This window comes from Chelonoidis abingdonii, chromosome 1 (assembly GCF_003597395.2).
Source record: "Chelonoidis abingdonii isolate Lonesome George chromosome 1, CheloAbing_2.0, whole genome shotgun sequence".
Classification (NCBI taxonomy): domain Eukaryota; kingdom Metazoa; phylum Chordata; order Testudines; family Testudinidae; genus Chelonoidis; species Chelonoidis abingdonii.
This window is the reverse complement of record NC_133769.1, coordinates 142,156,993-142,170,887: the sequence shown is the minus strand read 5'-3', so window position 1 is coordinate 142,170,887 and position 13,895 is coordinate 142,156,993.

The window sequence follows — 13,895 nt, the reverse complement described above, 5'->3', positions numbered from 1 at the left end:
AGGCCTGAATCAATGGTTCTCTGACTAGCCACTGCTGGTTGCAGAATCGGCGATGACATACTCTGCTTGGTGGCCATAACCAGAGAAGGAGCAAGATAATGACCTGGAACAGTCAGTGTTGCATGAAAATAAGACAAATACATTTAACTCTGACTTTATTCACTTTCCACTTATATCCTAGCTAATAAGGGACTGAAAGCTGCTGTTTAAGAGAACACAGTGCATATCTGCATATGACAGACAAAGACCTAAGTGACACTCAGAAATGTCCCAGTTATCTTCATTTAGACTTAGAACAGTTCCCTGGTAGAGATCCAAATTAAGTGAAATTTCCAATTAAGCATGTCTTGATTATGTGAAGTGCACATTAGGGCCAGATCTTCAGCTAGGGTATATCAGATAGCTCCACTGAAATCAATGGACTCTGCCAATTTACATCACTTGAATATCTGGCCCAAAGGGATTTATCTCTAGGAAACTGCAAGGCCCAGATCCTGATAGGCGTTTAGATGATTAACTCATTGAAGCCAGTGGGAGTTAGGTGCCTAAATACCTTTGAGGACCTGAACTTAACATTCTGTGTAATCAATAGCTGCACTATGCACTGTTTCCAAGCAGAAGAATCTATATAAACAGGCACCTCTATTTTCACTGACTGCAAAATTTATTGCTGAATCCACCCCGGCTGCAGACTTGCGCTTCCAAATCCTAGGTTTTATTTTAGAAAGAATTGTATTTTTCATTCTTAAAGTTGTCTTTTAAATGGTAATATTTATTGCCTGTCCAGAGACAGTTGGCTTTTAGGTCTCACCCTCGTGTACCATCAGTAGGGCCCTATCAAATTCACAGTCCATTTGTGCAATTTCACGGTCATAGATTTTAAAATAGTAAATTCATCATATTCAGCTATAAATCTGATTTCACAGTGTTGTAATTGTAGGGGTCGTGACCCAAAGGAAATGGGGGGAGGTCACAGGTATTATGGGGGGGTATGGTAGTGCTACCTTATTTCTGTGCTGCTGGTTGGTGTGGCATTTCCTTCAGAGCTGGGAAGTTGGAGAGCAGTGGCTGCTGGCTGGGAGCCCAGCTCTGCAGGCAGAGCCACTGCCAGCAGCATAGAATAAGAATGGCATGGTTGGTATTGCACCCTTCTGCGCTACTGCTGCAGAGCTGGGCCTTCAGTCAGCCGCCGCCACTTCTTGCCCATGCAGCTCTAGTATTGCCACTGCTTACTTCTATGCTGCTGCTGGCGAGATGCTACCTTCAGCAGCTGGGCATCTGGCCAACAGTCACCTGTCTCCGGCGCCAAGCTCTGAAGGTAGCACAGAAGATAATACTGTGACTCCCCTAAAATAACCTTGTGACCCCCCCCCGCAACTCTCTTTTGGGTTAGCCCCCCCATTGGGAAAATGCTGGTCTCCCCTGTGAAATCTGTATAGTATAGAGCAAAACACCTAAAAGTCCAGATTTCACAGGTGAGATCAGATTCACAGTTCGTGACGTGTTTTTTCATGGCTGTGAATTGGTTAGTGCCTAACCATCAGGGATGGAAACTAGGACTAGATTCACAAGAGGCCAAGCTACCTAAGTCCAGCATTTAGGCGCTTTTGCAACAAAATAGCAGAGGTGTACCTCTACAATTGCTCTTTTTGCAGCAAAACTCTCCTGTTGCTGACAAATAAAATGACTCAATGAAAGACATGGAGCTTTTTTGCAGCAAAATTAAAGCAACAAAGCATCAGTGTAGATAAGGGTTGGGCAAACTTTTGGCCTGAGGGCCACATCTGGGAATAGAAATTGTATGGCGGGCCATGAAGCTCATAAATTGGGGTGGGGTATGGAGAGGTGAGGGCTCTGGTGGGGATGCAGGCTCCAGGTGGGCCAGAAATGAAGAGTTCAGGGTTGGGAGGGGCATCTGGGGTGGGGGTGAGGACTCGGGTTGGGGGTGTGGGCTCTGGGTGGGGACTGGAGATGAGGGGCTAGGGGTATAGGAGGGTGCTCTGGGCTTGGGCGAGGGGTTTGGAGGGGTGGGAGGGGATGAGGGCTGGGCAGGAGGTTGGGGCATGGGGAGGGCTCAGGGGTGAAGCTCTGGGTGGCGCTTACCTCAAGTGGCTCTGGCAGCAGTGGCATATCCCTTCTCCTAGGAGCCAAGGGAGGCTGTGCCATGGCTTCTGGAGGGTGTGTGGAGTGGCTTCCAACCCTGCTCCCTGGCTAGAGTGCAGGAGGGGCTATGCAGCTGCTTCAGGGAACACAATGCAGCAGCCGCTGACCCTGCTCCCCAGCATGAGCTAGAGGGCTGGATTAAAATGGCTGACAGGCGGATCAGGCCTCAGGCTGTAGTTGCCCACCCTTGGTGGTAGACGCTGTGTTCATTATGTCAATATAACTGGCCCATCCAGTATCCACAATGCCTGCCGACTGGTTCTGCTCACTGTTTGAACTCTGCTGCCTGCAGGACTGCACTCCTCACTTTCAAAGCTCCGGGGCTTTGACATTCCTCATCATGGAGAGCTCAGGCCAGGTCTACACGAAGCGCGAAAATCGATTTTATGATACACAATTTCACTCCGGAATAGGTAGCTGAAATCGATTATCTAAAAGATGTACTCACCTCTTCACCGCGCGGAATCGATCGTGCATGTGCGCGGCTCGCCATGTTGATTCCGGAACTCCGTTGGTTTGTGGAGTTCCGGAATCGATGTAAGCGCGCTCAGGGATCGATATATCGCGTCTATGATGAGACGCGATATATCGATCCCCGAGCAATCGATTGTAACGCGCCAATACGGCGCGTCGTATAGACGTGGCCTCACATGCTGAGCATGCCAACAGGAAAACAGCCACCTGCTCTCCTGCCTGGAGTATAGGGGTGGGGTGGAACATTGATCTGTGGAGGATGTTGGAGAACCCAGAAGGAATCAGAAGAACGAGGAACAGAGGGGCAGGCAGAGGGGAGGAGATGGGCAAGAGACTCCTGTATTGTGCAGAGCCAGGGATGGAGGTGGGGGCTGGTGTGTGTGTGGGGATGTTCCCCTCCCACTGCCCCAGGATTGGTTGGTTCTGGCTGCTGTCTGAACTTAAAAAGATAGCATGCCAACACACTCACTTCCCCCCGCCCCAAACTCTGTCACACACTTCTCCCCACACACTCTGTCCCCTCTCACACACACACTCCCTGTCACACACTCTTCCCCCTTTCCCCTGACACACTTCAGTTGAAAAGCAGCTGGCAATCTAGTGGGATGCCCATGGAACAATGGGATTGAGAAACCTGCATCATGTGACACGGTACCTGCCCCATGAAGCATTGCAAACCCTTCCCAAAGCAACCTGCAGCCAGTTGCACAGTGGGATAGCTACCCACAGTACACTGCTGTCAGTGTTGATGCAAGTGCTGCTAGTGTGGATGTGCTCTGCCGCCACAAGGAGCACAGTGAGGACATGCAACAGCGGTTTAATTATAGCGGCATAACTTTTGTCGACAAAATTCTGTAGTGGGACAAGGCCTACGTTTCCACTGTTAAAGTTCCTGGGGTACCTAAATTTTGGTAGCTGGGCACGTGCACAGCTATATCAGTCCTGACATCATCCAGCAGCTTGGTGCCCCAGCAGGATTCTCAAACTAGGTGTTCACTTGCCCAGCGTGGCTTAAGGACCTGATCTATAAGTCAGCTCTAAGCACACCTAAACTTGGGGTGGTGCTCCCCCTGCAAGCCTCTCACAATTTTTAGCTCAGTGGTTAGAGCACTCACTATGGCTGTGGGAGATCTGGGTTCAGTTCCCCCCTCTGTCTGATATGGAGTAGGTATTTGAATATGGGTCTCCTACCTTTCTGGTGGTGATGGCAGGGTATTCATGCTCAAGATAAAATAGCCTGTGGACACTCCAAAATATCACTCAGAGAGGCAATATAATTGACATCTAGTCTAAAGTCACAATGTATTATTTGTAAGGAAGCAGAAGCATTATGTCAGTGGCCGAGATGGGATTAAAACTCAGCACTCTGGACTCCTAAGTATATGCTCATCCCACTAGATCATAAGTTAGACGTTTCAAGAAGCTTTCCAGTTAAAATATCCATCAAAGCTAGATCTCCTATTTGAAAATGCATAATTGCAGGGACCATTTCACATTTCAATAGTGTCTCTTTTAGTTATTATGGCAGCAAAAAAGAGAGTGGTTTACAATGTTGTGAGAATGATTAGTTCCTGATCCACCAAGGTGTTTCAACTTCCACTGAAGCCACATATGCCTAATGAACACAATCTGTGACCTTTCATGGCCAGCTTTTCAAAGCTGCCTGAAGCCAGGTCTGCACCTATACAGTAACTCCTTGCTCAATGTTGTAGTTAAGTTCCTGAAAAATATGATTTAAAGTGAAATGATGTTAAGCGAATCCAGTTTCCCCATAAGAATTAATATAAATAGGGTGGGTTAGATTCCAGGGAAATTGTTTCACCAGACAAAAAACTATACACACACACACAGAATATAAGTTTTAAACAAACAATTTAATACTGTACACAGCAATGATGATTGTGAAGCTTGGTTGAGGTGGTGAATTAAAGGGGAATATTCCCAGGGAATGCCTTGCGCTAAATGATGAACTAGCCTCCGGCTGAGCCCTAAGATTAACAAAAAGCAGCAGAGAATCCTGTGGCACCTTATGACTAACAGAGGTTTGGAGCATGAGCTTTCGTGGTGAATACCCACTTGTTAGATGTATCTGACGAAGTGGGTATTCACCCACGAAAGCTCATGCTCCAAAACCTCTGTTAGTCTATAGGTGCCACAGGATTCTCTGCTGCTTACAGATCCAGACTAACATGGCTACCCCTCTGATACGACAAGGATTAACATGTTGTTAATGTAGCCTCACTCTACACACAGGGGTGGCAACCTCTTCAAGAGTTAATATGTGGCTCCTGTATAAGGCCAAATGCCAGGTGCCAACTTCCAATGTGCTGTGGGGTGCTCACTACTCAACCCCGTGCCTCGCCACAGACCCTGCCCCACTCCAGCCCTTCCACACCCTCCCTGAGCCTGCTGTGCCCTGCTCCCCCCTGTCACTCCAGAGCCTCCTGCAAGCCAGGAACAGCAGACCGGATGTGTGGAGGAGGGAGAGTGCTGTTGGCAGGGCTGTCGTTGGGTGGGAGGCACTGGTAGTGGAGGGGGGAGCGATGAGGGGCTGCTGATGTATTACTGAGGCCTTTGGCAATGTACATTGGTAAATTCTGCTTCTTCGCTGGCTCAGGTTGGCATCCTGCTCTAAAAGACCACATAGAGGAGGGACGACAGATGGCAGAACTGTGTGGTGTGTGTGGGTGTGTAAAAGAGAGAGATGCACATTGCCCTTAAAGACACTGACCCCATTCTTCAAGTACATTGCCTTTTTCGAAGTATTTCAGGAACTTAGACAGCAGCATGGCAGTAGCAGCTCCCCCGTCCTGACCCGTGTCATGTCCCACATCTGCTCTATAAGAGAGGGTAAGTGGGGGACAGGATAGGGTCGGTGGGGCACTCGACATTGCCTCTCTCACCATCTCATCACCCCGGCACATAACCAGAAGCAGGAGGCTCCTGAGGTACTCCAAGGCAGAGGGGCAGGAGAGCACATGGCAGTGGGCTGGGAGGGACACTTGAATTGCTGGCATTGAGTAGCTGCTGGGTGGCTGCCACAAGGGAATTTAGCCCTCGTCAGCTCCCCCACTCCCTGCCGGTCCAACCCTGGTTCAGCCCCACAGTCAGCTGAAAAGGCTGCTCTTCATGAAAGCAAAGTCGACAAAGCAGGTGGCTGCCAACAGTTCATAAGGGAGATTGAGCAACTGTTAAAAAGAGCACGTTCGCTAAATTAAGTCACAACAAAACACATTACCAGATGACTTCAAAGCTAGGAGTTACTGTATCTATGCTGCAGCCTAGACCTATAGCTAATTATAACTACTGTGCCAGGGCGGAAAAATCCCACCAGACATTTTCCCTCACAATAATCTGCCTCACAGAGGAGATTAAATTATGCTGATGGGAGAAGCAGGGGCGGGCTACAGGCACAGCATACGGCCAAGTGCGTGCCTGGAGGCGAAGCCATGGGGGGTGCCTGCTGGTGCCGAAGGGCGGCAGGCGGCTGCCTTGAGCGGCTTGCCTGCCGGAGGGTCCGCTGGTCCCACGGCTGCTCGGCTGACCTCCGCGCAGGCGTGCCAGAATCTGCGGACAGGGACCTTCCTGCAGGCAAGCCACAGAGGCAGCCTGCCTCGCTGTGCTGGGGGCGACAAAAATGCTCAGACGCCCCTGGGACAAAGGTCTCTGTTGGTGGCAGGAGCATCTTCACGAAAGCCTACACCTGCAGCTGCTGTAGCTTTTAATGAACGACAAGGCTTAGAACTGCTGAAAATGGCCAATAAAATAGATGAAGAACATCTTTTATCTCAACTGGTATTAGCTTATCTGCTGCCTACCTGTAAATTAAGGATTAATAGGTATGCCAGAGGAATTCTCTGTTTGGATATCATTATAACATATCTTTGTCGTTAGTGCAAGCTGGATGCAAGTGTTGTGTGGCTGTGTTTAAAAAAAAAGTGGCTCGATTTTGTGTGCTATCTAGCTTATCTGATACTGGGTACCTATATCCTACACTCAGCACCTCTCAGGATTGGACCAGCCTAGCGGAACAGATGATGTATCGATGTTGTTATTGTTAAAAGGTTAATTGGGTGTCAGAGCTTTTTTCACTGCTCCGTCTTCCACCTCAACCTTTCCACACCTTGCATCCTCTGTTCTTCCTGTTCATGTAGTCACAATGTTCTCAATTAAAGTGATGCTTACAGAGATCAGTGCAAGTTTTTTGGTGCACTTTTAGTGATAAGAGCACAGGAGCCAGCCAAGGGAGCTGAAAACATGGGAGTTTGGGAGAGGGTGTGAGGGCATGTGGTTTTTTCCTTGACAAGAGTTTCACTTGGAACGCTACAGCGTCACTGATGGTAGTGACCCAAAGAATGGAAGATGACTGAATACGGAAACTGTGGATGCATACTTTATTTTGGAGAGGGTACTTGAACTTATGAGGACGGGTCTCATGGGATGGACTCCACCTGAGTACGGAGGGAAGTAGACTTCTGCAATGGCAATTGGCACAATTGATTAAAAGAGTTTTAAACTAGGAATTTGGGGGTGATGGTTGGAAGATGCTCTTGTAATCTCCACACCTGCTTCTAACATTGTGCAGGAAGAAAAATCTAGTAAATGAGGATAGAGCAATGGAAAGAGGAACAACAGAGGGTAGGAGAATGGACAAGAGGAAATATAATGCCAATACCAATGACTGTAACAGTCAGGTAGGAAATACCATCAATAAAGTGACTGTATTTAATCTGGTGAGGAATTTGGGTAATGCCAGGCAGAAACAACTAAGATGTCTTTACATCAGTGCAAGGAGCCAGGGTAACAAAACAGAAGAATTAGAAGTACTTGTGCGGGAAATGAAACCTGATATTATAGGGATAATGGAAACATGGTGGAATAGTAGTCATGAATCGAATACAGGTATTGATGGGTAAGTACTGTTCAGGAAAGACAGAAATAAAGCTAGAGGTTGTGGAGTAGCTTTGTATACTAATGACAAGATAGACTGTAAAGAAATTAGAAGCCATGGAATGGATTAAATGGAATCTGGGTTGAAAATAGTTTGTGGAAGAAAGGTAAAAGATGCTCAACTGGGATAGTGTATAGGGTCTGCTACAGACCCCCCGGGTTCAATATGGATATGGATAGAGAATGCTAATATTTTTAATGAAATAAATGCTACCGAAATTACGTGATTATAGGAGACTAACTTCCCAGATATAGATTGCAGATCAAATGCTACTAATAATGGTAGGTCCCAGGTATTCCTGGATGTGAAAAGATTTCCTTACCAAATAGTCACTAAACCAACAAGAGGTGATGCCATGTTAAATTTAGTATTGGAAAGTAGCGAAGACCTTACAGAAGAACTAGTTGTAGAAGACAACCATAGTTCAAGTTATCATGAATTAATGCAGTTTAAACTAATTGGAAGGATTAAAAAAAAAATAGGTCTGTAACTAGGGGTTGTTTGATTTCAAAAGGGCAAAAATTCCCTTAAAAGTATTAAGGGAATTGGGGGAGTGGACTGGACTGAAGAGCTCCAGGATCTGAAGGTGGAGGAGGCTTGGAATTAGTTTCTGCAACTTTAAGTCAAGTTGCAGAATTAATCTGAAGCCGGCATCCAAGCAAGTTGAAAAAATTGTAGGTAGGGAAGGTTGCAGACCAAACTGGATGAAACAGCATCTCAACCAGTTATTAGAGAAGCAGAAGCAAAGGTACTCTTGACATGTCAGAAGTGCAGGGGAAAAAGTGAGAACTGCCAAAAATCAGCAGATCTTGAAACGAAAACTGAAACAAGTAAAAGCTCTTTGCCATTAATAATAAAGAAAACAAGGAAAGAAGATTAAAGATAACTAGTTATGCGCGTGTATCATAAGCATAAATCCAATTTGAAAATCCTTAGACGTCCAAAATGTGGGTGGCCTAGCATAGAACCTCCCAAAGCTTAATTACCAGCTTTGGATCTAACTTGCTGCCACCAGACAGGATTCTGCACCCTCGCTCTCTGTCCCACCAAATTTCCCTGGGGGACCCAAGACTCAGAGGCTGACATGATCTTGCACAAGGGACTACCCACTTCCTTCCCCACCCTCTCTCACAGACTTTCCTCTCATGGGCTACTGAGAGTTATGATGCCAATCTCTTATATTCACAAATTACCAAAGAAGTACTGTCTCCTCTCTTCTAAAAGAGCAACCAAGCATACAAGAAAGACAAAATTATTCTACTCTCTCTTTCCCTCCCAAATTCCTGGTGCGCAGAGCAATTACCCTCCGTAAGAAATCTAACACAGAGACGAATTCCACTCCCTTCATCTTAGTACCCACGAGAGAAAAACTCAAACAAGTCTTGAAAAAGAAGCTTTATATAAAAAAGAAGAAAAAGACATTCAAATAATTCTCTGTATCAGAGGCAATAATACAGGATCAATTGTTAAAAAAAAATGAATAAAAACCTTAATTCAAAAAGAGAACAATGAAACAATTACTCAGCCAAAATACACACATGTAAATACAAACAAAACATATAATGACCTATTTTTTGCTTACCTTTCGTACTCAACTTGAAATGTAAGATTAGAAGCTTTTGCAAGATGAAAGAAGCCTCCATACGCGAGAGACAGCAGACAAAAGATCAGGACTCACCCAAAATTCCTCTCACTGACTTGAAAAAATCCGGGTTTTGATTGGTCTAATCCTCGTCACGAGTCGTGGTTACCCTATTGTTAACCTAATTACAGGTAAAGACAACATAAACCTATAGCTATCCTATTATATGACACGCCCAAATCAAACAGACAAGTGGGAACTTACCACCTGACGAGTGAATTTCTTTTAGAACTTAAACTTAAACAGAACTTAATAACAATCATTAGCCCTACATATAACTACTTAAGTATGTAAACTACAAATTTTAATATGAAGGGACATTTTTTACCAGGTATTCTAGGGAAACTCTCATGGAGAGTGCATCAGCTTCTTTGTTAGAAGTCTGAATGTGATGAATTTCAAAATCAAAATCTTGGAGAGGCTAAACTCCAACCAAGAATCTTTCTTGTTGTTCCTTTGGCTGTATAAGCCACTTTAGCGCAGCATGGTCAGTTTGTAGCTGGAACCGCCATCCCCAAACGTATGGGCGTAGCTTTTCCAGGGCGTACACAATGGCATAGCATTCCTTTTCACGACTGACATCCGACTTTCCTCGTATTCAGATATAGGTTCTTGCCTGAGACAAACACGACAGGATGGAAGTTGTGACCGGTCATTTTCCTTGATGAGAACTGCTCCTATACCACCTCAGATGCATCGGTGGTTACAGGAATCGTTTGTCAAGTCGAGGCCTTAGACAGGGTTTCATCCCGTGAGCATCGCCTTAATTGGGTAAAGGCCGTCTGACACTCATCAAGTCATTTAACTGTGTTGTTGGAGTCCTTTTTTTAGGCGTCGAGTCAGTGGCGAGTGTTGGCTGATAGTGTGGTACAAATCGCCTGTGATCCCAGCCAAGCTAAGGAGGATTGAAGTGTTTCTTTGACTTGGGACAGGCCGACTTTTGATAGCATCCACTTGGCCTTGTAGGGGTGTATGGTTCCTCGACCGGTTGGATGTCCAGTAAGTCAAAACGTCTGTTTTGGGCCCAATTTGACATTTTTGGCTTAACAGTTAGTCTGCCTGCCACGATATGCTCAAAGACCTTTTCCAGGTTTTGTGTATAGGTGTTCGGGCCATGAGTCTGACAATGGCCAATCATCGAAGAGGTAGGGCAATTGCATATTCTCCACGGGGGGTCCGGCTGCAGACCATCTAACAGCTCTGGGGTGGGGTGCATTTCGCAGCCCGAAAGGAAGTCGTTAAATTCATACACCCCGCATGGGTGAGAATGCTGACCTTTCCTTGGCAGGTTCATCTAGTGGGTACTTGCAGTACCCCTTGAGTCAGTCTATTGTAGGAGAATGGGCTGTCCGCAAACTTTTTCCAAGTAGCTCATCGGTCGCGGTGCATGTGGATAGTTAGTCGGACAGAGTTTACCCGCATTTAAGCCTTACGGTATCCAGCAAAGGTATTTCCAATCTGGTTTGGGAACCAGAACCACGGAGATGCCCATGCACTGGTAGTGAGACGGATTAATACCCATTGTAGCATGTTCTGGATCCCAGTTCGTTAGCAGCTTGGGGTGCGGGAAACCCGGTAGGGGTTGGTGTCTAATTGGGTTGAGATTACCTGTGTCAATGTAGAGTGGTAGCCTGTTCAGTCATCCTGAGGTGGCTAGGACATGGCAAAGCTAGTGCACAGCTCTTGATTTGTGCTGTGCAGACGTTCCAGGGTGGTTGAGAGGTTAACCTCTTCCACGCACCGTCCTCTTTCCGTCGAGTAGACACCATCAGGCAATCAGCGTCATCCTCTCCTGGACTGACTAAACTGACAAACTGTAGTTCTCTGGAATAATAAGGGCTTGAGAGATTACACGGTACACATTTGGGTTTAGTGAGCGATTGGAAATGCTATGAGGTAGTTAACAGCTCCCAGGCGCTCTTGACCGTGAATCGGGCCTTCCCATGATGCTTCATCTTATGGGACCTGTTGCGCTTCGAAGACCGATAACTGGTCCTCCTTCTTGAAGGATCGCTCTCTGGTATGTTTATCATACCAGGCTTGCTCTCTGAGTATCCTTTAGGTTTTTTCTCCTGCAAGGGTAAGAATGTCGGAGTGGGCTTTTGTAGGTTTCTTACAAAGTCCAGAATGTTAGTTCTGAGAGGGTATAAAACCCTCCCTTAGTTCTTCAACTGTAAATGGCCCTTATACTACGTGCCATACAAGTTCAAATGGTGAAACCTAAACGGGATGTGGGTTACAGCCCTGTCAAGCAAAGAGCAACTGCTGCAACAGTAGTCCCAGTCATTGGAGATCTTCACGAATTTACGGATCATGCCAAAGTTGGGGGGGGAGGGCTTTCGACCAGGCAATTCGGTTTGATGGTGGTAAAAAAGCGTTTGGAACAAGTGATCCAACCCATGAGTTTCCACAGGTCTTTCATGGTGCCTGCCAAAAAAATTAGATTCCGATCTGTAAGCGAATCGGCAGCCAACCTACCTGGCACAAAATGTTCTGTTAGGGCCGGGGCACACCGCTTTAGCTCCTGGTGTTGCCTTAGAGCCGTTCTGGCCATCGCGTAGCAAAGTCCAGCGAAAGTCAGTACGTACTGGCTTTCCTCTGGGCGTCTTTTCACCTTTGGGAAAGGACCAAGAATATCCACAGCTACTCATCGTGATGGGACCTCAGTAAGGGTGTGGCTGGAGAGGCTGGACAGATTTGGGCATTTCCCACTCTTTGGCACACCGTCACAGACCGACATTGGGCAAACTTCTTGCATCCCCTCCCCACGTGGAAGGACTTCCCAGATTGTCTTTGTCTGTCACCCCAGCACTGGCCACGGGATGATCATAGATGGGCTAAGCTTAAGAGCTTCCCACCAGTTAAAAGTTTAAATTAAATTGTTGGAACACCAAGGCGTTTGTGCGGAAAACTGCTCATGCTTCCTGGTGTCCACCAGAAAAGAATTTCTGTTAAAGGTCTTGGTCTATACAACGGATCGATTAGAGAGAGAGAGGTGGTGGGGCGCTCTGTGCTGCGCCCAAGATTTCTGAAGCTGTCATCCTGCTTCCTGCTCAGTCTGGACTGTTCCTTGAGCTGGGGAACACCAGTTCGTCTCAGATCTGTGGACTGGGCTGGGTCCTCTGGAAGGATGTAGGTGATGGGGTTGTTTCAACGATGTGGATTACACAAACCAGAACACAAAAACGCGTGAACGCTCTCCAACGCTGATGAACAAGTGGGGGTATTCGGCTTCTGGCTGACCAGATTCGGTATGGTTGTCTGTTGCTTTCTACCAGTAGTCAGGCTCGCTGGCCCCCCTCTGGCGTTGAGGGGTTGTAAGAATGATGGTTGCAATTGCTGGCATGCTGGTTGCTGTTCAGTTTGAGCTGGCTGCGAGGTGCTGTGGCTGTTTCAGCCGTTGGCACGGGGAATCCCGGGTCCACTAAATCTGTCGGGTCTTTGTAACACAGACGGGGCTTACTGTGGAACTGCCAGGAAAGGAATGGGTTGGAGCCTTGCATGGTTTGGCTGCGTGTACAATACCCACTATCTTGGAATTCACCATGGTGTGGCCAAAGTTTTCCCCCGTAGATGGGGGATAATTGTCATAGACTGCCAATCCACCACTCCTGACCACCTTTGTACTGGACAGGCAGTTCAGCTTAGGCCAAGTCTATCAGCTGTGACAATGAAAGGCCAAATGGTCATTTTGGCCTTGGTTGATGAGTTTGGGATCCACGAAGACTGGTGGATACTGCACTTGTGACCCGGTGTCCCTCCACGCGTAACCTCTTTCCCCCACTCTCAAATGTTTCTTCGCTCCAAGGGATTGAGAGGTATCTGGCTGGGTGATCTTTGGTGTGATTGGTGGGTGTAATGACTTGCACTCCGGCTGGGGTCTTCAGCAGTTGGCCTTTTATATGCCCATTTCATTAACTTATTAGCACTTCCAGCTGACGGTCACTGGTCGGGTAGTAGTTACTGGAGACTGGTGAGTGAAATAGGTGTCTGTGGCTTTCTTGGGTTGTAAGTGGGGTTTTGGTGCCCTCGGTTGTAGGGTTTATTGTCGTGTGCCCCCTGGTTTTTCATTCCCTTTACAGTAGCTTTCTTTCGCTTTTGCCACTTCCATCATTTGCTCCAACTCCGCCGCTCTGTGAGATTTTTGAGTTCCATCTTGTATGTACCTTGTGGTTTTTTATGTCCTCGAACACCAATCCAAGAACTGCTCCATTTATATGAGGCATGCTTTCTTCCAGGATTTAACATTGTTCCTGCATCCAGGCCTCATAATTTTTTCCACGATAGGCGTGTCTGGAAACTGACACATCTTTTTCCACTTTTGGGTTCTGAAATGCCGACGGCATAATGATTGGGGTACTCCCCATTCTGTATCTAGCCTATGTTTGAAACAGTTTCTAATCGTTCATTAGTCCTTTGGCATTCAGCCCGCCACTTCTGCTAAGGGTATCACCTGACGATGTGTACTCAGCTCTACCTATGTACTGGTCCTTCAGCGATCTGTACCAATGCAGCTCTTTCAAAATTACTAAGAAAGCCTCAGTGTCATCACCTGCCTTGTAGTTGGGACATTTCTGTGCTGTGTAAGAAGTATTGGCGAAGGTTTTAGGATGGCTGGGTTCTGTTCGCTTGAGCCGTTTAATTCAGTTCATGCTTCCTCGTTGT